The 25,823-nt window shown below is 35.7% G+C and overlaps 1 long non-coding RNA gene across 2 annotated transcripts; it reads right to left on the reverse strand.

Moving 5' to 3' along the window:
• Window positions 1–2,897: 2,897 nt before the first annotated feature.
• LOC111762704 (uncharacterized) lies at window positions 2,898–20,905 on the reverse strand. 2 transcript variants are annotated; one of them, XR_002795750.2, is made up of 3 exons: window positions 19,544–20,905; window positions 10,331–10,386; window positions 2,898–4,513 (listed from the first exon to the last, which is right to left on the reverse strand). It is a non-coding gene; the product is annotated as an uncharacterized lncRNA (long non-coding RNA). The 2 variants fall into 2 exon arrangements; XR_002795751.2 differs by having other exon boundaries at window positions 10,331–10,412.
• Between the last annotated feature and the right edge of the window lie 4,918 nt (window positions 20,906–25,823).

Raw genomic sequence — 25,823 nt, forward strand, 5'->3', positions numbered from 1 at the left:
ATTCCTTTTCCTCACAGAAATCGTATCTCAATGATTTCCAGAACCAGAGGAATCTGCGAGTTTTCTAAGTTAGCTCAACTGCATAATATGGGGTTTGTAGGTAAATCAGTCAGCAGAGTGGCTATTCTCATGCTTTTCACTGGGAAAGTGGAAGTTTGCAATAAGAAGAGGACCTTGTGGAATAAGGCTATATAGGATTAGCCAGAAGACAGTTTTCTTTCAGGAAAAGTACATCTCATAGTGGTGATATTAAATTTCTTTGTATTACTCAAAGGTGCTTTTTGTCACATGATTTACTTTCTAAAGTAACTTCCTAAATATTTGAAATAAAATAAATATATTTCAAAATACATTATGTCATTGCAACAAATTGAATTGTATTGTACTATTGTTAAAATTGGAGAGGCATTTTAAAAGAATTATTGAAAAAGAATGAGAAAGGAGCAAGCAGGTACAACTCTATCTCTCTTTATCTAATTTAGGCACACTTGGTCACATAGATTCATAGTATTTTTGCACATTTCATCATTCTTTTACTATATTTCTACATATCCTCTCCTTATCTTGAGAAAAGTTAGCCCCTGGAATTTATAGTACTTTACAAAAGCAAAGAAGCTTTCCTGGAAATATGATGATACTTGTGCTCTTATATGCTATTATCAGACTCAAGTGTCCTATGATATGCTACATAAAGTGGAAAAATGTTAATGGGTACAATGCAGGAGAAAAAATGAGCATGTCTGCATAATAACAAGAAAAATCTATGACTAGGTATAAATAACTTTCTAATCTCAGCATCAGTTTAAAGGACTAGTGAAATGAAATAATGAAGATAGATTGTAGAATAAGATGAAAGTAGGCAAGCAGTAAGAAAATTGACAAGGAGCTATATAAAGAAAGATAATAATAAACACCAACAATGACCAAAGATTTCATGATAGTAATATAAAGGGGAAAAATAGCCAATTTGGTAAATTGCATAAAACCCAAAATGTTAGCAGGAAACAATGAGAAGACATCATTCATAGATGAGTAGAGCAGAATATATAAAGCAACAGAAGCAGAAGATGAAGACAACAAGAAAATATAGAGACCTTATCACTGGAATGAAAGAAAGAAAATAAAAGAAAGATAAAGTCACAAGAAAGAAAGAGATGAAAGAAATCAATCCCATAAGAAATGTGACTGTTGTCAGTTAAAGGTGGGAGTGATGTTTCATTTCAGACAGCAGGAAATGAAAACTTGATAAGTCAAAGCTGAATGACCCTACCACGAGTTTAAATGAAAAAAAAAGTGACTATTTTGAGGAAAGTGAAATAAAAATTTTGATTTATATTTAAGCCAAGGGTCATTTTAGTGCTTCTATGCAGTAATGCATTTCAGTAAAAAAAATTATCAATGTGTTAAAAATAAAATTTCCAACAGCATATGAGGAAATGTGTAAGATAACTTTGCAGTACTATATAATACAGTTTTGAGATAACAGGGAGCTTGTGGTGAGACATAAATTATTTTTCCTTGATCTCTCTAGATTTATTGTGTGAAACTTTGACACTTATTACTTACTGTACCTCCTTAGGTGAGCTAGTGTATTGACACTAGAGCTTAACTTACAAAAGAAGTAAAATATCCAAAATGGATTTGTTCATTCAATCTCTCATTAAATATACATATATATATATACATAAATAAGTTAACTTTACTTATGTATAGATAAGTTGACTTTTACTTAGACACTAAAGAAAAATTGCCTCCAATCCCTTGCCAGTTTATTTAACACTTCAAAATTCATTAGCTCAAGCACAAAAATAAACAAAGATGTACTTTATTTTAAAAACACTATTAGTAAAACTAAACTATCTATATATGTATACATAAATATGTGTTTCACTACAAGAGTGAAAAATGATATATCCAAGCAGAAATAATCATTTAACAATACACACACACACATCCATATACATATATTCCTGGTTCATAACTGTCAACATAACTGGATATTTAGAAATGAGTTAGACCTAGTTCTTGTCCTTTAAAACTATGAAGTAAAAAACAGCAGGACAAAGGGATTAGTAGTCCAGATATTTAGGGAGAATGATAAATGCTCTCACTGATATATGCACAGAGTAGTATGTGTAAACAGAACAAAATTTCAAGCCAAGAATAGGAGGAGGTAAATCAGTGAAGGACTAAGAGGGCAACAAAGAAAGGGCAAATTGAGTTCTATTTACATTTCAATGAAGATCAGAGTGACAATTATTAATGGGCATTTGAGAAAATTCTTGTACTTCTATTCCTTCCTATGTTTGTTAAATTTACCATGGTTTTCAGATAATGAGTTTTTAAAAAAAATTTTAAAAGTCTTGTAAGAGTGTGGTGTTTTTTACTTAAAGAAGGGGTGGGGGGAGACAAATTGGATCAATGCCACCCTTTCCTCTCATCACCACTTATAGGTGAGCATAAAACAAAACTATGCCTACTACATTCCCACAAACACAAGCATTTATTTGCTGAAATTTTTGAAGTCCTGCTCAGATTTTGGGAACAGAAATGTAATCAAGTTACTCTCAGGATCAAAGACTATATTTAAGATTGAAACAAAAATTGAGAAGCGTGGAAATATTTTCTGGTACTAAAATGTACATTCTACCTGTAAAATTTAAAGGCTTTGCAAGATACAAGAGCAATTCCTACGTACTGGACAAAGGACCTAGCTGCTCTGCCCTGCTTCTTATTGCTGGTCTCATTCTATTCTCTTCTTTGATATCTTGTATTTTCATTTTTTTTAATAGTTTTTTTTAAAGAAACATTAAAATGTTACATAAAAAATATAGGGAATTCCCATATGCCCCAATCCCTCCCCCTCCCACACCTTCCCACATTAACAACATCCTTCATTAGTGTGGTGCATTTGTTACAATTGATGAACACATATTGGAGCATTGCTATTATACTAACCATGGACTATAGATGATGTTATAGTTTACACTCTGCTTCACACAATTTTGTAGGTTATGACAAAATATATAGTGGCCTGTAGTGATCATTGCAATGTCATACAGGACTATTCCAAAGTCCTGAAAATATTTATTATTTGCGACTTGCCCTAAATCATGTGCCTGCTTTTCACATTCTGCTTTGTGTATCTACTTCTATGAGTATCCATCTGTGCCTTTGCGATAGGCTGAATTTCTCCAAAAGATGTCCCACACTCTAATTCCCATGAATGTTTTACATGGCAAAAGGGAAGTTGCAAATTGAATTAAGGTTGTAGACACCAATACAGGGGGATCATCCTGGATCATTGAGGTAGGTCCGATTTAGTCACATGATCCCTTAAAAGCAGAGACCTTCCATCAGCTGGAGGTAGAGAGATGCAGCCAGAAGAAGATGCAAGGATCCAAGTGTGAAAAAGATTTCATGCACCATAGTTGGTTCTGAGATATAAGGGTGCATGCACAAGAACCAGAGTGAAGTCTCCAGGAGGTGAGGATGGTAGCCAGTTAACATTCAAGGGAAGAGAAATCTCCACCTACAACTGTAGAGAGCTGGATTCTGACATCAACCTGAATGAGCTTAGCAAGGATTCTTCCCCATAGCCTCAAAATAAGTGCCTAGATACTTAACATCTTGATTTATTTGTGAGACACTAAGCAAAGGAACCAGTCGAATCCATCAGGAATCTGACTTATAGAATTATGAGATATTTGCTTTGTTTTCAGCTGCCAAATTTAAAGTAATTTTTAGCAGCAGTAGAAATCTAATACAGCCTCATAATCACATCCACAAAGAGAGGGGTAAATCAGTTTGGTTGTTGATATTCCATTTACAGTGTCCCTAACTGGCAGAATGCTCTTGAGAGTCCATGCCATAAGTCATTGACTGGCCTAAGCTCGCTGCCTTTTACCAGGCACTAATCCCTGCTTCATTAAGTTATGGTCTTAGAAGCAAAGCAACATAACAAAAAACAGCAAGAGGGCATGAAAGTCAACCTTAGCTATTTCGTTCACCAGGGGATCATTACTTTTACAATCACTGAGGATTTCATATTCTGCTCAGTAGATAATCCTTGGCAAATTTATTTTTATTCCTAATATGAAAAATATCCACAAACTTTTTGAAACTCCTTTAAAAAGGAGGGTCATAATCTTCTTCCCTTTGTGTGGACTGGACATGGTAATTCTCTTCTAACATAGGAAAGAGAGAGAAAGAGAGAGGGAGAGGGAGGGAGGGAGGGAGAAAAGTATAAATTGGCAGTTTGAACCTTTGAAGTTAGTTATAAAAGGCACCACAGCTTCCTGCTTGTTCTTTGCCTTGGATCACATGCTCTGCAGGAAGCCAGCTGCCATGTTTTGAGGCCACTTCAGTGTCATAAGAGTCCCACATAGCAAGGAACTCGGGTCTCCTGCCAAGATCCTTGTGAGTGAACCATCTTGGAAGGGAATTCTTCATCTCAGGCCAGTCTTCAGATACAGAGGCCCTGTATGACAGCTTGATTGCATCCTCACGGGTGCTTGAAATAATGGGAGAGAAAGACAAGTATTCAATTCCACTAAACTGCTTATGTATTCTTGATAAAAAGAAACCGTGGGATATTAAGTGTGTTGTCTTAAGGATTATGTTTGTGGCTACAAGAGATATTAATACTTTCTGAATAGTTACAATTTCTGTTTTTAAACCTTATATTTCAGTCTTAAGAAAATGATGTCAAGTCATTATTAATATCTTATAATTCCTTTCTTTGGTTCAAATGACATATAAAATAAAAGATCAAAATGCTCTAATTTTTCTACCAGAGGACCTGTTTCATCTCATTCATAGTTCCATATTATATGTAAATAAAACCTGAAAGTAAGCTAAAGATCTAAACCAGAGTTTAGTATTTGTACTATGATTAATATTTCCTGTGTATCCTTTTATCTTGAGTCATGATAAATAGTAATTGACTATTATAGGCAAAAATCCATTCTCATCAATGCAATGCAAGTAGTTTATAGAGAAATCAAGGTAAACTGAAAGACCTGGATCACTTTCTACTTTAAATTAATATAACCTAATGGAATTAAATAGCTCATTTAATCAAATTGCCCTGCTATTCTTTCTAACATCTAAGCTTTATTATTTTATCTGTGTTCTTTAAAGAGATTCAAAAGGATTTCTATATGTTTGTCAGCAAAAGTAAATGATAAACAGATAAGACTGAAAGTCCATCTGCTACATATATAGTTGGGATCAGGTTAAAACGTGGTCAGTAATCAATTATGATACATGAACTTGCTGTTTACAAACCTTCCTCAGACCTTGAATATTGTATATACAGACCAATCATGGAAGTTGTCATTTTCTTATTTCCTTAGCAAAGATGTTATCCTATCCCAAGTTTCCTCCTTCAGAAAAACTATAAGGGGCCACAAGTCTGTCATGTCTTCTTTAGTCAGATCTGAGTTGTCCAGGGAGGATTAGCTGGCCCAGAGGCCTCAACTGCAAATAAGCCCTGTGTTCAGTTCTAGATGTGCTAGCCTGTATCCTAGGAAGGGATGACAAATGTGGCTGACATATTTATCCTCTAGCATATAATGACCTGCTGACACACTTCTTCCACTTTTGCCCCAAGCATATGTAAATATTCACAGGAAAGAATCTGACTAAAGTGTTTCAAGACTGTTATTCCTGGTGAGGAGGGAGCAGCATCCTTCCACTCTGAGGGAAGCACTTGGTGTGCGTCTCCCCACATCAGCTCGGGATCAAGACCTGCTGGGCATGGGGGATTGATACCCCCTAGTGAAGCTGACCTTGCTCTCTCTCTTCTTTATTTGAAGAAACATTGTTCTATCCATTGCCTGGGTCAGTCCTACTTTTGCTGGCAATTGTGACACCTGCAAACCATGGAGCAGGTTCCAACCCCAGGACTGCTGTTCCTGGTGGCAGACATTGTTATGTTCTTTACTGCCCTCCACACACCAAGACTCCTTCCCTGGAAGTGGTAACAGATGTTCCTTCTGACCAACATTTTGGTGCAGTGAACAGGTTGCTGACAGACTCCTATTTAATTTTCCGAAAGTGGCTGTTTTTTTTTGAAAATTATAGATAAATGTCAATTATTCTAACAGATTGAGGCTTGTATTACATAGAGAAATAGTGTTTCTTACTTATAATAAATATTGGTAAAAAACTTCTAAATTGCAGGAAATAATGTAAAAAATAAACTATTATTCAATTATGTAATGGGTTTACTGTTCATGTATATATTTAGAAAATGTTTGGTTAACAAGTGTATGTCACATTTCCCTCTCAAGATCTCAATTAAAGGAGATACCAGTATAACTGCAGTGGAACTTTAACAGCACCAAAAATTAGAAACTATTACTCCTTTCACTTCCCTTCAGCCATATCATCATTAGTTCTTACTGGTTGAGCACAAGACTATGCCTATGCCATACTTAAACCTTCACCACTGAACATGGCTAGAGAATAAAACATAATCACATTGACTAGCTTCTCTTTAAATTCATGGTCTTTTATATTTAGCAGGACCTAGAGAAATTTCCCCTCAATGTTCAAGCCCCCAATACTCCCTCTCCATTCTCACACTTAGATAATGAACTTTATTCCAATTTTACTAAGAAAATCAAAATAATCTGCAGAGAGCATCCACAGTCTTCCATCACCTTATCTCCATCTCCCTCTCTCTATTCATGAGGCTTAACTTTTCATGAATTTAGCAGAAGACAACGTTCTTACTGGTGTACAAGGTCCCATCTGCTCTTACCGATTTAAGGACAGAGCTTAATATATTTTCAGCTTCTTTTAGAACTTTCCTCACAATGTAAAAGCATTCTATTATTTTTTCCCTATTAAAAATAAAAGTTTCTTTTGATCTTACTTCTCTGCTTATGGACTAAATGATTCCTTTTATTTTTATAGGAAAATTCTTTTAAAAATGCTTTGCTTTGTATTTTTGCTTTCTCTAATTTATTTTCCTCCCTTCTCTTGACTTCAATCAAATCAAACTCCAATCCTCATTACTTTGTTAAATCAGCTCTTCTTGAGATCACTGGTGACTGCATGTTGCTAAAGTCAGTGGTCAGTTTTCTGTGTCACCTTACTTGACTTATCAGCAATACTTGGTCATACTCTCTGCTGAATGTATTCCATCCTGTGGACTGATACATATGTGTTCTGGGGTTCCATCTACCTCAATACCTAGTCCTTCTATATCTCCTTTTTGGAGTTCCCTCATCCTTCCAATGGCATCCTGCCTAAAATTTCTTCCTTCATGATTTCTTCTCTTTTAATGACTTGAAATGATATTTATATGCTAATAACAATTGACACCACCAGCATTAAACTCTTCTCTGAACAACTCACCTTCTTAAATATATAACCAACTAACATACTAATTTGTCTAATAGGCTTCTTAAACTTAACATGTCAAAATACACCTCCTATTATCCCCTCCATGTCAAAACTGTTCCTACTGCAATCTTCCCTATCTCAGTTTTTGGAAGGTCCATTATTTCAATTGCTTTAAACAAAATTCTCAGAGTTGTCCAGAGTTATTCCTTTTTCTCAGACTCCACATTCATTCTATTAACATTTCTAATAGATTTCATCTTCAAAATACATACAGCCCCTAAGATATTTTCACCACCACAATTGCTGTCATCCTAATTCAAGCCACCCTCATCGCTTTCCTGAATTATTACAATAGATCCTAATAATCCCCAGTTTTTACCTTTGCCCTCCTCACTCAATTCCTTATTTAATACTCAAAGTAATGGAAAAAAATAATACATATCATGCACCTCCATGTTTTGATGTCTTCAAAGTCTTCTCACATCAATAAGAGTAAAGCTAATGCTTTTTAGCATGTGATTTTTATCATTCTGAAACTGAGCTGTATGATCTTTTTAATCTGTAAAATTGGGACACTGATATACTCATCAATTAATGATGTTGAAAGAGTTAAACTTAGATAGGCTACTGGTAAAGTACACAGTAAAAACAACACTATGAATTTAGCCATTATTATCATTTTCCTTATCTCATGTTCATGCTATATTTTTATTTATGCTGTCTGATATAATATGTCTCATAAGAGTATCTTAATATCTCAGCATTTCCCTTTGTTTCCTACTCATTCTTATCAAAATGAAAAAATGTGCAAATCCAGTTTTCTTGACAATAACATGCAGGATCAATAGATTATTTTATTTACTATACTCAGCCCAAAAGTCTAATGTTTGTTAATGACATATTTTACCTACCAGATAATGAATTTGCATTTCTTAGGGTAACAACAATGCCTTACATTTTAAAAGTTAATTTAGGGAAGCAGATGTGGCTCAAGTGATAAGGCCTCCACCTACTTTATGGGAGAATCCGGGTTCGAGCCCTGGGGCCTCCTGGTGAAAAGAGGAAGAGAAAGCAGGCCTGCACGGCAAGCCAGTGCCTGCATGGTGAGACAAGTGCCTGCAAGGTGAGCCAGTGCCCACCCAAATGAGTCACACAGCAAGATAATGATGTAACAAAAGAGAGAAGAAGGGGAGAGTCAAGGTGAAGCACAGAAGAGACCAGGAGCTGAGGTGGTTCAGTTAACAGGGAACCTCTCTCCACATCAGTGGCCTTCAGGTTCGAATCCCAGTGACTCCTAGAGGAGAAAGATGAGAAGACAAAAAGAAAAATAGATATAGAAAATCACACAGCAAAAAATGGACACAGACAGTAAAAGTAGCAGGGAGGGGGAGAAGGAGCTGAAGAGGAAGGGAAAAATTTTAAAAAAAAACAAAGAATTAAAAAAAAAAAACAACTTAATTTAGGTGGGATATATTATAAGGTTTCAAAAGAGGGACCTTGATGAGGTAGAGGAGATTTGTTGTACCTCACATCTCACCATATTCATGGGATCACATCTTATTTAATGCATGGAGAGTTATTTGGAGATGGAAGGTGCATGGATATATTTTTAATATATTAGGAAAGGAGAATATGTTGTCATTTTGTTGAAGAAGTGATTTCAGGAATGTTTCAAAGATTTTGTTTAGTTACAAACGTAAACACAAGATCATTTTCAATTTTTTTTCTTAAGACACCTGCAGTGCAAACACAAATCTGAGTTCAAAACCTAGTAAGGCTTGCTTCTTAAGACATTACTTTGGGCAAGTTGCCTCCAGCATGAAGACATGGTGGCCGTGTCCATTGGTACCTCTTATAATTTTTAAATTGATCAGAATCTTGCTAACAGATAAGAGGCAAGTTTCTCTGCAATTTTATTTATTTACACCATGCCCTCATTTTGATATAGTGAGATGAGTCAAGCTGAATACAGGAGAGAAGGAGTAAGGGTCTTAATTAATTTGCCAGTTGGAAAAACTAACTGGAAAAAAAAAGCGAAACTTACCTTATGATAAAGAAGAGCACTTGAAATAATGAAATAATTAAGAGGCAGAAAAAAGATTAAGAATGAAACAAGAATCAAAAGAAAATAAAAATATTTCAAAACAAATGACTTAAAAGAGCAATTTAAAAAGAATCATGCAATGAATGAAAGGCAAATATCAGTATAGAGTCTTTTCCTATAAAGACATATTTTAAAAAAACACTAGTTTTATTCACTGTTCTTAGATTGCAAGTAAAGAGACTAACATATGTGTCAGTGTCAGAATAATCCTGATGACAAGGAGAACAGGGTAATATATTTGTCACTTGTTGGTATGTTAGTGGGCACCTCCTGGCTCCATCTCTGTGAAAATAATTTAATTTACCACATATTACAACTAGACCATACTCATGTCTAATTTGTCCTACCAAAGGTGAACTAGTATTCATTATGAAATGAAAAGTATTTATTATTAATGTATAAACATAGTAGACTTATGTTGCCATTTTTCCATCATTTGAGGAGAGGGTTTTAGTAAAACTATATCATTAGATTTGCTTACTAATTAAAAAAATATAAGATATATACATCTAAGTTTTGAAATTTATAAATTAAATCTATTCATTGAAAATTATTTTAGGAAAAGGAATATTTAATATAGATTTGATTTAGTCACTGAAATATATTTATAAGTAAATTATAATGACTTCTGATTAAAGTAATGAATCCAAGAAGAAAACAATTTTGGGTGGGACATGGAGGAGTTTTTTTAAGATCATAATATCATAATAAAATATCAATTGTCTTCCATATTTTCTTGAACTCATTTAAACTCTCTTTATGTATAGATCATATAACTTCATTTATGAAACACAATTTTAAAATTTCTCCAAAGAAATACACATATATGCATACACACATAAATTACATATAGATATAAATTATACTTACATATATAAATCATTACATATTGTCAAATTTGATGAGGGGTCCTTGTATTGAGGAATCTTAAAAGAGGGGAAGAGAAACCGGGCTTTCAATGAAGAAACAACAAAATAGAATGTAAGTACATTTATCAAATACCATATTTTAAGGACTGTAAATTTCTTTTAAATGTCCCAGCTAATTGATGAGCATACTGTTTTTTTTCCTATCATATAAATAAGAAAAATGAGGTTTGGAGGTTAGGAGATGGATATAAAGTCACACCATCTCCAAGTTGGTATTTGAACTAAGACTGGTATGACTTCTAAATCTGTGCCATTTGTATTACATTATGTAGCCTCAAGGTTGCCCTTCAACTGCTTCCTTAAATGGCCCCAAACAAATTATTGTGGTTTTATTTAGCAGCCTGCATTTTGTAAGAGATGTTACATTCTGAAGCTCTGTTTGGAGAATATACATATGCAAAGGTAAATATACTGCATTAGTAAGCAAGCATCAGTCTTAGCAGAGTTCAATGAAAGCATAAGTATTTTAGCTTGTAGGCAACAACTTGAAAAGCAGAATATTTTAGCTTGTAGGCAACAACTTGAAAAACTGAATATTAAACGTGAGTTTAAGTGAGAAAATAACAATAGTTTTATTGCATATTCATAGTCATAAAACCCAGAAAATTGGGTCTTTATCCATTGAGAACTTCTGAGACAAAGGGGAACAAAGCACACTTTTCTATTCTTGAAGAACAAAGAATCATACTATATCCAAAATAAGAATAATCTTAAGATGAAATCACCAGCAAAAAAAAAAAGTAGGTCTATTAGCTAAATGTCTTTAAAAACTATAGTGAATGAACAAACATAAGGGGGGAATGCAACTATGGACTAAAATAGACTTATTATTGTTATAGTAAGGGAAGAACTTGTATCACTGATATAAAGGCAGTGGCCACAAGAGGTTCTGAGGGGAGGGAGAGGGAAGAATAGGTGTAACATGGGGCATTTGCTGGAAAGTGGATTTGTCTTGCAATGGCACATACAGGCCTTGATGCATTTTGTCAAAACCTATAAAATTGTGCAGTGCCCAGTGTAAACTATAGTCCATGGTTGGTAGCAATCCTTCAATATGTGTTCATCAATTGTAACAAATGTACCACCCTAATGAAAGATGTTGTTAATGGGAGAAAGTATGGGAGGGGGTGGGGATCAAGTATATGGGAACCCCCTATATTCTTTTTTAAAAAAAGAAGCAAAGGTACATTTAAGGTGAATCCACTCTTGATAGATTGAACATTAATCGTGTGTGTGTGTGTGTGTGTGTGTGTGTGTGTGTCTGGTCTAAAAGGAGTTATTTAAAAGACTTTGGATGTTTCATCATCAATTGACGTCAATATACGATTAGACAATTACAGGGCTACTTGCATCATTATCTTTGTTAAATGTACCACATGTGCATGTTTCCCCTGATTTCCCTCTTCAGCTCCAGACTTCTATTTCCAAAACCCTATTAAGCATCTCTAACTATGGGCCATGTAGGAGGAGTTGCTATAGAGAGCATTCTGGGAACACAGGGTCAGGCACAAAAGAAGTTTTCAGCAAATGACTGTTTTATTATGTATATAGCACAAAAGCTCCAAAAGAAGAGGGGAAGAGAGCCCATCGTTCCCTGTCTGCTCTGTAGGCCAACAGCTTGAGTTAGGGCGGGTGAATGTGGATGTGCATGCACTTCTTCAAGATGCAGGGGAGGGACACCTGAACGGCCCAAGAAAGGGTATTTATACCTCAGGGGTAGGTGGCCTTCCCACTGAGAAAAACATGTATCAAGCAAAATTTGTTCAGAATTCCAGCCCTGATAAGCAACTGGGAGCTGCTTATTCCTGATTAGATATTCAAGGTATGGTCAGTCCATTCCATTAGATGTAATCCCAGCTGCAAAATGGAAATGTATTGAAAATCTGCACACAAAGAAAAGAAGGTGGATTGGTGAGGGCTAAGAGAAGCTGCTGAGTATGTTGGTGACTTCCCCAGCAGCCACTTAAACACAAGGTTTACTGAGGACAGGGAGAGGGAAGAAGAGGTGTGATATGGGGGCATTTTGGGGACTTGGAGTTGTCCTGAATGATACTGCAGGGACAGAAGCAGGACATTATATAACCTGCCATAACCCACTGAATGGACGGGGACAGAGTGTAAACTACAATGCAAATTATAATCCAGGCTGTGTAGCAGTGCTCCAAAATGTACTCACCAAATATGAGAACCTCTTATTTTTAATGTAACATTTTGTGTTATCTATGTATCTTAAAAAAAAAAAACTAATACATTATACAGTTATCTTAACCTGAAATCTGAAAATGAGCCATGAGCTATTATCAAATCTTCCTTCAAATACCACTTGAAATTATATCATTTTCTGTGACACTTCGAAGCTTTCTTTTTTTGAATCCCAGTAAAGAACCTATTCTTGAAATTAATCCATTCCTGAGTGTATGAGACCCTTTGTTTGGATTGTCTCAGTTAGGAGGCTTTTAATTGGCCTACTTCAGTGAGGCATGACCCAGGGTGGGTCCTGGCCTTCTTGTTGAGTTTTATATAAACAGGGGAATGAAAGCAGAGACAGAAAGAGAGAGAGAGCTCCCATCTTTGCCCTGTCGTGTGAGAAAGGACTCTGAAATACAGCCACAGAACAACAGAAAAACCTGGAGAGGATGAGAGAGAGGCTAGAGGCTGGAATCAGCAGAGACTGAAGCTGAAGAGATGAGGCCTGGGGTGACACAAGCCCCAGTGCCTGATGATCCATAGTTGAGCTTGAGGAGAAAGTGAGCGTGGAGGAGAAAGCAGAGATTTTGTTTGCCATGTGGCAAGAATCTAGGATTGCCAGCTGTTGATCTTCAATAAGACAGAATCTCCGATTTGGACATTTTGATAACCTCACAGCCGTAAGATTTACCCTAATACATTCCCATTATAAAAGCCAACCTATTTCTGGAATTTTCCATTGGCCGCTTTTAGCAAACTAAAACATTTTATACCATTACTGCCCCTACTTAACCTCATGCTGTCATCTTACCTAGACTTTTGCTATCAAGTCTTGATTTCATGTGAACAACTCTCTGATTCATTCAAATTTTTCATTCAAAACCTGCTAAATGCAGAAATGATCATTTTACTTCCCCTTTAAGAATCTCTATGCTCCACAAAAATGATTTTTTTTCTTTGATTTTTTTCTTCTTTTCTCTAGGAACAGAATCCTGTTTTTAAACTAAACTTTTTACAGAGCCCTATTAATTAGAACAGAAATGTCAGATATACTGGCTGAAGCAGAGATAAAGTTTTGTACTCTATCTACCAAGTTTTTAACCTAAACTTTCTTATCAACCTAATACTCTCAGTGTTTCCTCCAAAGTAAAAACCACAGCTACAGGAAATAAAAGCTTCTAAACATGTTATATTTTTATACCATATAGATTCCCAAACTATATCTATAAATCAGACAAATTAAAGTGTTTGTTTTCCCCAAAATTGCCCAGCTCTGTGCTGCTTCTGTGGTAGCAATACTCATCTCCAGTGTTTGGTGATACATGTCCTATTACACATTCCCAACTTGTGCGACAACCTTGGAATAGCGGTTCTTGAGGCCTCCAGGCTGTGAGTCAGCACCTTGTTCTTAACTAATTAATATATATTTGGTGGTAGATCTTGAGTTTATAAGATGGAACATGCCTAATACATGTTTGGTTTCATGTTTAGAAATGCTTGCTTACTGTGTAACAAATTATACTGTACCAGGATTGGGGAATGAAAACTCATGTGGTGGAGAGCAAAGCAAATAAAAGAAAATGAAGTCATTAAAGAATGCAAGAAGAGATAAGGGTCCCACTTCATAAATCTCTATGACAGCTGGTATGTGGGGGGGGGCGGGGTACGACCACTTGGAAGCCTGCAGGCTGAGAACTGAGGAGAATAAACAAACATGAGAGAGTGAGCTGAGGAGATCTCCATTAATGTCAGCGTCCCATGTGGATTTTTAATGTGTGCTAAATTTGAAGTAAAAATTGAAGTAAAATATTGAGTATGTATTAAGAAAAAGATGGATCACTTTTCTGAAACAATTTATCCCCGTATCTCTTACATTGAGAAAATTATGAAAAAAGATATGTATCAAGTATAGAAAACTCTATGGAACAAACTTTGCACTAATAGTTTATATTACTTAAATTGACATGTATATTTACCTTAGAAATGTAATTTTTACTTTGTTAATTAAGCTGAATATCATGTTTCTATTTTCTTCCTAAAAAAACGGCTGTTTTTTTCATTATGGGAAGTAGAACAATAATTGAATAAGAAAGGAAATAAGTAGAGGAAATATCATCTATCTCAAAATTATATAAACATTAATGGAACAATCGGCTTGAAAAAAAAAGACCCAAACACAGTTATATTTTCTCATCTCCAATGAGTATGGGAGTAAAAAATAAGTTGAGTTAAGCCTACTTCTCTAGAAACAGTTCAGAAGTATCAACATCACAGCTTGATAAATAGAGGATAAGATTTTGAAAGCGTACAGAATCTTCTGTACTTGAGATCATTAGAAAGAAGAGTCTCATCCTCAGGGAGGGCACAGATTTGTTTTATACTAAAGACAAGAGCAACACTATGTGAAATCCAAGGTGACTTCCAGTATTAATTTTTTATTCTAAGGGATAATGCACTGATTTTTGAAATGATATTCCAAATCAAAATAAAAAGAAGTCACAGAGGCTGATTCAGCTGGTAACAGGCAAAAATGTTTCAATAATTCTGTTGAAGAAGCAAGGGGAAATGGGTTAAGTGTTTGTAAGTGAGCATGGAAAGTAGTAGCTGGGTCTGATTATCCCCTGCCCCAAATAGATATGGTGCTGCAATGAAGAAATTCCATCTAGTCTTTAAATGAACGTGAACTGAAATAATGTAAAGAGGAGGTGACCAAGCACAGTTAATCAAAATCCATCAGAAAGTATTATGCTTTGTGTTGTGCTTAGTTCTATAAAGGATCAAATTAAATGGAACTGGTGCCTTAAACATCAAGACTCCAACTTCTATCTTTCAGCTGCATTCTTACTTCCTCTGTGACAAAAAAAAATGGAAAGAAAAAAATAAAAATCCTTAATGCCCAGCTGAAAATATAAACTTTCTCTTGTTGAAGCAACTCTTGCTGGTTCAGAACAACTGAAGCAATGATCTCCCATTCAGATAAACATGGCCAAGAAATAAAAGAAAATATTGGATGAGGAGTGGATATGACTCAAGCAGTTGCGTGCCTGCCTCCCACATGGGAGGTCCTGGGCTCGTTTTCCAGTGCCTCCTAGAGAAGATGAGCAGACAAAAAGCAGGCAGATGAGGGAGACATCTGGGAGGTGAGGAGAGGGTATAAAAAAAATAAATCTTAAATAAAACAAAAGAAAATATTTGGGAAATACATGCACAGAACAATTAATCCTCTCAGGAACAAAAATGTACAAGGGGACTAAATTGCTGAGTATTCAAAAACCATCAAATTTTAAGATTTTTATATCTGCATGTCCTATATTATAGATCATATAAAAATTCCTGTAGTAGTAACAATGTTGACGACTTTATCACAGCAATGCACTATTGCTTTAAGTATATCCAACAAATCTCTCCACAGTGACCCCTTTACAATCTCACATGGGAGAACAGGGAATCATTTGTGACAAACTTGCAGTGACGAGGACAAATGCTGATGCGAACTTTGCTAATGGGGTTTCATCTTATGATGGATATGAAATGTGGGAGGTCAGCAATACCATCTCAGTTGAAGGAGAATATAAGGACACACTATTTATCCATGTTCAAAATTCATGAACAGTTGACATTCTTGTTCAATCATGATAAACTGTCAGCAGGAAACGCAGAGAAGGATATTTTCCAGTTTGTTTTTTCCCGAATAGTCATTATACTGATGCACACATCATTTTGGCTTTGACATTTGAAAACGGGTTCCTTTGTAGTAGAGAATAATGAGGTTTAATTCATTATATTGCTGTTCAGGTACATTCAGCCTGATTTTTTTTTTTTTTTTTTTTAAATAAATGATGGGAAATGTCACTTTAACACCTATAGGATAGGGAGGAATAATTCCTTCAAGTTCCCCTTATCCACTCTTCTCAGCCAAAGCAGAGCAGGACTGAAGTCTCCAGCGCACTCAGGCCAGCACCCTCTGCAGTGAGGCAAGATAGTATAGGAGGAGGGGCAGGAAACCTCATAAAGTTTCACACAAACACCACCCAGTAGAGAAAAGGAAAACAGCATCCTGCTGGACTCACATAGGCAGACTATCAGAAAGCAGCTAGAGCACAAATAAGTTCCGCCGACATGGTGGGAACGCAGTTTCACCCCTCAGCTGCGGAAACAACACTGGCAACATGTGCCCACTGACTGCATAAACAAGTCATGGGGATGCAGCTTACAACGCCCACCCAGCAGAAGGAAAGGAGAAAAACAGGATAGTACCAAACTATACATCTATTTTCAGCAGTCCCTTCTGGGAGCAATAGCCAAGAGCCAATCACCACCGTGCAACAACCCCTAAACCCTAAGAGAAGCAAATCACCCATTAGCTCTTCCCTGCTTTGTCTCAAATATTCCAATCAGCGCAGCCCTGTAGTCCTCTACACCCCTCCCCATAAAACAAGGGACTCAGGCAGAACTTCACATTTTCTCCCTTGAAAATGCCTGTCTTACTCTCAAAATGCATATTTCTATTTCTGTTTTCTTGCTTTGTGTTCTCTTGCTCCGCCCCGCCTCCCCAATAAATTCTTTGCTTGCTAACTAATTTACCACTGGTTCTTGAATTCTCTCTAACGATGAAGACAAGGACCTAGACACCATCTCCGAAAACACAACGGAAGACAGACTATATTGCAAAATCTTAATAGAAATAAACAGCTTTGTTTGAAAATGTGGATGGGTTTCCTGTGGTGGTTCCCATCTGTTAACACATAGAGTTAGAGAAATAGGCACCGATGTAATGAAGTGATTAAAGGGAAGTGGTGCATTGGAATACATGGTGATAGGTGAATTAAGCTTGTCATAGATGTTCACTATCTCAATGCCAAAGTAATAATATGAAATGCCTTAGCTCTTTACAAATGCAAAGTAAGACTATTATGATAAATGGAGAAAAATAAAACAATACACAAAAATTTAGATCACTCATTTCCAGAAAAACCTAGCTATATTATTTACATGGTAGCATAAGCTACATTGTTCCAACTTGTTTCTTTCATGAGTTTGGGACTACTACCACAATATCTGATCAGATATTTATGTCACCATTTAGAAGCAAAACAATCTGTCTAATTCACAGTGAACTTATAGAAATATGGGAAATGTTTTATCTGAAAAATCAATAATTAACCTCCTATAATACTACACATCTACACAATGTTCGTCTTAAATATTATAGAAAATAATACCTTTTCTGCATTGTAACCATATAATAAACTATATAGAGCCTTATCTCAGATATATTTGAATCCCTTTTATCTTCACCCCAAAATAGAAATTCAGATCATCTGTGTAAAGCACCATTATCAGAGATTTCACAATAGAAAATTTTGGAATAACCAAGGCAATGAATATTTCAGGTAGAAGTAGAGATATATTACCAAAGGAACTGTGTGTGTGTATATTTCTATTCAAGTAGCAGTAATCTTTTCACACTGCTTTTAAAACCCACTAAGATGAATTCCTTTCTAATAATTAGTTCAATACTAGTATTTGACTTTATTTTCTGAAATGAAATGATAATTTAACATGCTTCCAAACATTCTTAATCTATGTTTGACATTTGTCTCGTATTTCAGTTGGGAAGGTGTTTGGAGAAAAAAGAAGGGAGAAAGAAACCTAGGCTTTTCATATATGTGTTTCATTGTGGATATATGTTAACCTATCCTCTGAAATATATATATATGTAGAAATTATACTCACATAAATTATAATACAAGATAAATGGATAGAAATAAAAATAGAAATTGTTAGTGATATAAGGTTTTTGTTGTTGTTGTTGTTTTAAATATTGTACTGTCTTTTTGGAATTCAGAGGGTGGCGTATAGCAATTTGATGTTATTTATGAATTCCAAAAAGGATTATGTTTGTAAACTGGTCTGTTCCTCTGGGTGTGATACCCTTTGATTATATTAGATTTGGCTGAGATGTCTATGATTAAATTATGTTAAATTATATTAGGACTCTGAATTGACCAGGTCAGTAACGTATGATTCAGCGTTGAGTCCTTGCCCCCTTGGAGGGCTATATTAATGGACACTCACTGAAGAAGACACACAGAAAAAGATAGATGAAAGAAAGAGAGAGCTCCATAGGCATGGAAGAGGACAGAACTTTGACTCTGTGGCCCCAGGGAGAGATAAGCCATTTGGTAGTTTGCAACCAAAGGGAATATAGCAGGTGAGCAGCTATAACTGTAAGCATTTGCCCAAATAAATACCCTTTATGAAGGCCAACAGATTTCTGGTATATTGAATCAATACCTCTTTGGCTGCCTACAACAATCTAAATACAATATAAAATATGGATTCCCAACATAAAATTTTAGTTTCTTGACATATCAATAGTATTGGTTTTGCTAACTTATTTAATCATATTTAATAAACAATATTTCTAAAGTAACAGATTATATACTTGATAGTGTGCTAGGTCCTCAGGATGCAATAATGATATTTTAAAAAGGAAAAAATCCCTGCCTTCTTAAAGCTGACAGTTTTGATTATAAATTCATAATATTTTTCAGTCTTTTTTTTTTCTTTAATGTCCTATTATTGAAGTCTTTGGGCTTATTTGCATGTGTTCATATTTATATAGTAACCATATACTCACGTCTCTCCACTAAAAGAAAAGTACTTTTTCAGCACTAGCAGAACATTTATCATTTGAATTATAAATGTGATCTATAAAGAGACAATTAGATAGCCAAGTCAGTGTGGAAAGCTGCTTTACATTAGTTGATCTGGTAATTAAAGCATAACTGAATTTTCAGTTGAATTATTTAAATAAATGACCTACGTTTATTTTTGAATTATGTAAACTAAGTGTTAAAATGTCAAGATTGAATTCTAAGCAAAGATGACACAGGTATGTCTCTCTTAGGCTCCTTGTTCATTTTAATTGCACTAGCATGCAATCTGAAATATCATGACATACCTGCAGACAATGCAAGTTTTGAATGGAGAGCTATCCTCAGTAGAAGAAGTCAAAGTGCAGCGTGCATCTAGTAAAAAACAAACTAATTTTAGAGACTTTAGCCTCATCCAAATCAGCAATTGCTTCTAAACTAAAGCGTGCATCACATTTGATTTACTAACAAATTTGTGTAAAATATCACAAAAATTCAAAGCAGAAATTAAAATTTCAAATAAAAAATAGTATTAAATTTTTAGCATTTTTGTAATTGAGCAAGTGGTAGAATGATTATAAATTTCACAATATTCCTCTGACTTCTAACAAGGAAAACAAGGGCAATTATCTTATCCAGAAAATGATATTTGTTTGGTTTTATTTCTTTAAAAAATGTTATACTGGAAAAAAGAATTTCAATGCATAGAAACCTGAATTCTAGCCCTGAATGCTAAGTAATGTTTAGCAAATACCTTATCCTTGCAGTCCATTGTTCTGGCCGGTGATAATGGAGAAAATACTGCTGTAAGTTTGTTTTGAGGATTTGAGTCATTATATATAAATCATTCTGCACAATATCTGACATACAGTGATAACACAAACGACACAATAAATACCCCAAAATCCACATAAAAAGAGTGATATTAATAACCGAAGTAAAATGATAGTTTTTATTTCCCATCTGAATATTAAGCTATACATAATATTACTTTATCAATTTTATTTTGGAGTTTTGTAACTCCAGAAGCGATTCTGTTCAGGAAGTTTGAGTGCTTCCTTGGAAGTGATGATTCCTTGAGATCTGAAAGTAAAATAGGAGTATGTCAAATGTAATTGGGATATGCATAGTAGGCAGATGTTGCACAAAGTTGCTGTGGCAGAAGGGAGTGGCATATGAGTAATCAAGGAAGTAAGAAGGTCATTGTCCTTGGGACAGATGAACCTGGGAATCTTGGGCAATATAAAATGGAAGATCCAGGGCCAGAAATGGAAGAGAGGGCCAGACCCTGGCAGATGCTCTAAGGTGAGACCAATAGGAAGTTCTTGAATTACTTTGATTAGAAGTATGTCAATAATCATACTTGCCTTTCAAAATGATTTTTCACTGATTGGAGTGTTTAGAATGGTCCTAGTTACATAGCCTTGATTGTGGAAAGAATTAGTGACTGTGTCTTCTAAAGGTTGAAGAAATAGTTGGGACCACATCATGACCAAACTCCGATGTCAAAAAGTAACCCCTTGCCCTGGATGGTGCTTCAGAGGTAATCACCGGACATTGTAAATCCTCACAGGGCCCACTGGATGGAATGGAGGAGAGTATGGCCCATGATGTGGACCATTGTCTATGAGGTGCAGAGGTGCCCAAAGATGTACTTACCAAATCCAATGGATGTGTCATGATGATGGGAACGAGTGTTGTTGGGGGGGGGAGAGGGGGGGTGGGGGGGTGGGGTTGAATGGACCTCACATATATATTTTTAATGTAATATTATTACAAAGTCAATAAAAAAAAAAACAAAAAATAAAAAATAAAAAAATAAAAAGGAGCTGAATGAAAAAAAAAAAAAAAAAGTAACCCCTAGGATCAGTTAGGTTATGCTTTAGGAACAAACAATACTACAAGTTTTGTAGTTTACTATAGCAGAAATAAAATTTTCATTCATGTTACAAGTTTCCTTTCGGTCAGCCATTGCTTTGTCCCCTGTCCTCTTCACTGGAATCCCAGCTGCTGCTATACTCTTTACTAGAGTACAGGAGGTAGCCTAGCAGAGGGAAGCTGGCAGAGACTCTACTGCACTATTGTTTCTTAAAGCTTCTGTTCCAAAGGGGCACCTGTCATTTCCTCTTACATTTCCTTATTTATTTAAAACTTGTCAAAAAATCAACCCTAACATCAACTGGATGAGGGAATATCTTCAGGGAGAGGCACTGCAGGTAAGCAATATAGAATTGACTAAGAGGGATACAGTTTACCACAAATAGCAAGGAGATCAGTCTTTATCAAGCTTCCGGTGGGTATCCAGTGAAAAATCACGAACAAGATTATATTAAATGGTAACATGAGGGAAGGTCCGGCAGTGCAGCCGTCCAAGCCATGAGACTTGCGCTACAAGACACGGGACTATGAGTAAACTCTAGCCCCCACATGCCCTTGAGTAAACTCGGGGATGGTCTTCAAAGCGCTGAGTCGCGGGGCGAGGACAGTGCGCATGCACCGCGCCACCATTTCATCTCCTTCCGCCATTTTGTCTAGTAAATCTATAGTTACCATATATAAACATATTGCTGTCCCAACCAATTAGATAATGTTTCCGCGTTCACCCTGTATAACTCCCGTCCACTGCCCCTTCCCCGGACTCGCTCGTAGATCACGCATAAGACCCCGCGCCCTGGCTCCCCCGCTTCTGCCAATAAAGCTGTCTACTTCTCCTGGCCAGTGGCTTGCGTGAGTTTGTAGCGCGGTCCCCCTTCGCTGACTAGCAGCCCCCGCCAGCAGTCCCCAGCGCACGGCAGGTGAGGTGGTCGACAGCCTGCGGCTCCTGAAGGCAGTGCGAGGAAAGCTTCCAGCAGCCAGGCAGCGGCGGCGGAGAAAGCGAAACCAACATCTATGCCGGCGGCCCGACTCCCCGCCGACAGTAATACATATATCTTCTTAAGGCATCAGAAACTAAATAAGGTGTATACAGAATTAAAGCAGCAATCAATATCTATTGTTCACACAACAGTCAATAGCAAAGTTATTATTTTGCTTCCTGTACTCTTTATTTTAAAAGACACAATATCAATATGCAGAATTTTGTCATTCTTGAGAGACGCCAAAATATTTTAATATCCATAAGAAAAAGATAAAGGCTAACACAGAGGACCTAATAGTAAACTAATTTTATACCAAAGGTAACAAGGAAAATAAAAATATGCAAGATAATTTCACTTTTTTTATTCCAACAGTAATGAGATATAAAGATTAGAAGAGAAAAAAATATAGCATAATTAGGTATAAATATGAAAATAACTGTATTAGACTTATGTGATTAAAATTTTAACGATCAATCATTAATATAATAATACCCAGAAAAAAAGACTTAATACTGCACATATAAAGGTCCTTACCATATTAATATAAACATTAATACAATTTTTAAATGTGCCCTAATAGGATTTGCTAGAGGAACATCGTGTATTTTTAATACATTTAATCTGTGATTAGTGTGTTGAAGGCTTCTGTGTCTTCTAGACTCAGTGTAGGTCTTTTGTATGTTTCTAGGAAATTTTCCACTTCACCTACTTGTCTGGCATACATTTGCTCACAGTATCTTCTTATAATCATTTTTTATTTCTGTGGGGTCAGTTTTAATACCCCCTATCATTTCTGACTTTAATAATTTTCATCTTCTCTCCTTTTTCCTTTGTCAGTCTAGCTAAGGATCTGTTAATCTTCTCAAAGAACCAAATTTTTATTTGTTAATTCTCTACTGTTTTTTCTATTTCATTATCTTTGCTCTGTTCTTTGTTACGTCCTTCTTTCTGTTCACTTAGGGTTTAGTTTGCTCTGCTTTTTTCTTTATCATTTAGTTTTGAAGTTAGGTCTCTGATTTGAGTATTTCTTCTTTTTCATTGCAAGAATTTGGAGGTAGAAATTTTTCTCTCTGCACTGCCTTAACTGCAGTTCATAAATTTAGCTCTTTTATTTTTATTTGTTTCAAGTTATTTTCTATTTTGCCTGTGATTTCCTCTTTAACCCATTGATTGCTTAAGAGTATGTTGTTTAATTGTCTCATATTTGTGAATTTTCCATTTTCCCCTTTCTTATTGATCTCTAGCTTCATTTCATTGCGGTCAGATAATATGCAGTGTATAACAGCAATAATTCTTAAAAGTATTGAGACTTGTTTTGTGACCCAAGATATGTTCTATTCTGGAGACTGATCCATAGGCATTTAAGAAGAATGTGTATTCTGCTGCTGTTTAGTGAAATGCTCTGTATATGTCTATTAGATTTAGAGACAGATATAGAACATTTGTTTTTTCATGTATATTCTTATTGGTCTGATCTTCATACTGTTTCTTCTATGCACAGCTTAAAGTGGCATTTTAAATATCCTACTATTAATATAGAACCATCAAATCTGTCATCAAATCTGTCAGTGTTTGCTTCATATATTTTGGCACTCTATTATTAGGTGTACGTATATATTTTATATGTGCTAAATGTCCTTGTTGAATTGTTCCTTTCATCAGCATTTAATGACCGTTTTTGTCACTTGTAACTGTTTTTACTAAAAGTCTACTTCATCTAATATTATTATAGCTATCCCAGCTCTCTTTTGGTTATGACTTTGGTATATATTTTCCAACCTATCATTTTCAGTCTATTTGTATCTTTGAATTTAAGGTGAGTTTCTTGCAGACAGCAGATAGTTGGGCCAATGCTCTTTTATCCATTCTGCCAATCACTGCCTTTTGACTGGAATGTTTATTATATTTACATTTAAAGTCACTACTGTTAATGCAGGGTTTTCTTCTACTTTTTTGCTATTTAGCCTTGTTTGTCATGCCTGTTTTTGGCCCTGGTAATGCCTACTTTTATATTTATTTGTTTCATTGTGTTATACCATAGTAGGCGCCTTCTCTTTTCTATCTGAATACATTTTTCATCCATTTTCCTTTTGGTTACCATGGGGTTAAATTTTATTTGGGATTTTTTAAACTCTCCTTAGTTTTTGAAAGAAAGTCTTACTTGATATAAATTCTGGTTTGGCAGTTGTTTTCTTTCAGCACTTAAAGGATTTCAGCCCACTGTCTTCTTGCCGCCATGATTTCTGATGAGAAATCAGCACTCAGTCTAAACCAGACTTTCTTGTACATAATATGTTTCTTTTCTCTTGCAGCTTTCAAAGATCTATCCTTGTCTTTTGAATGTGATAGTATCATCAATATATGATGGAGTGTGTTTTTCTTCATGTTTATCCTGTGTGGTGTTCCCTGGGGTTCATGGGTGTACATAATTGCATCTTTTGCTAAGCTTGGGAATTTCTCTTTTATTATTTCTTTGAATATTCTTTCTGCTATTTTCTCTCTTTCTTCTCCTTCTGGGACTTCCATAGTGCATATATTGTTAGGCTTGATGGTGTCCCAGAGGTGTCTTAGGATATTTTAGCTTTTTATAACTTTTTCCCCTTTCTGTTTGTCAGGCTCATTTCAAGTGTCTTTTCTTTGAGTTCAGTGATTCTTTCTTCTGATAGGTCCAATCTGCTCTTGAAACCATCCTTTAACTTTAACCTGAAATAACCTTCATTTCAGTTATTGTGGTCTTAAACTCCAGTAGTTCCATTTTTAATTTCTATCTCTTCTATCTCTTTATTAAGAGTCTCATATTACTCATCCTTTTTTTCCTCCTAATATCCTTTCTCTCTATTTTCTTTCATCTCCTTGAGCATTTATTAAAAAAAAAAAAAAAAAATTAAGGCTTTGTTTGGTATGCCCACATCCTGATACACTTTGTTGATACTTTCTTAATTTTTATCCTCTTTCTTAGGATTGGCCATCATATCCTGTTTCTTTGGTTGTCTTGTACTCTTTTGTTTAAAAAAAAAAAAAAAGGTACATTTTGACATTTTAAAAAAGTTCCTGAGATGTCTGTTTCTTGATTATATAACCAGTTAGTGATATGACAGAGGTTTTCTTGCTCTTCAAGGGGAAGGTCTGCCCAAGGCAAATGCAGTGTCCAGGGCTTTCCCTGTCTTTCTGGGCCTCTGGCTTTTCCTGGGCTTTTGCTTGATAGTAGTTTTGGAGTTCCTTTGTTTAATGGAATTTGGTTTTCACCTCTGTTTCCCAGGAGACACATCTTTCTCTTCAAGGTATGTGAAGCTGGTAAACCTTTGTCCCAGACTCTCAGCCTCTATATATTCCTTTGATTGTCTCAAGTTGCTTTTGCCCAGAGGGCACATTCTGGGAGGAGAGGCATGCCAGAGATGACTTTCCCAAGTCAGTATTTCCCAGCCAAAACAGTGCCAGGAAGCATAAAAGGGGTGGATACTGACTCAAATATACCCTGTGGAGGGGATTAAAACAGGTGCGAAGTTTCATTTGTGGTTCCCTAAAGCTAAGCTTTATTAGACTGAACATTAAATGATGTCCTTCTACTAACCTGCAGCCCTGAGGTAGCATAACATCTTTAAGCTCTTTTGCCATGGCCTTTGTCCGGAACAGGTTGAAACAATGGCCACCCTCAGAACTGGGCTTCCAGCATTCTGAAGTTGCCATGATCGGTCATCAACCTTGCCCACCTCTGGTCTTGGGGAAGGGG

The sequence above is a fragment of the Dasypus novemcinctus genome, chromosome 15, assembly GCF_030445035.2.
Source record: "Dasypus novemcinctus isolate mDasNov1 chromosome 15, mDasNov1.1.hap2, whole genome shotgun sequence".
Classification (NCBI taxonomy): Eukaryota; Metazoa; Chordata; class Mammalia; order Cingulata; family Dasypodidae; genus Dasypus; species Dasypus novemcinctus.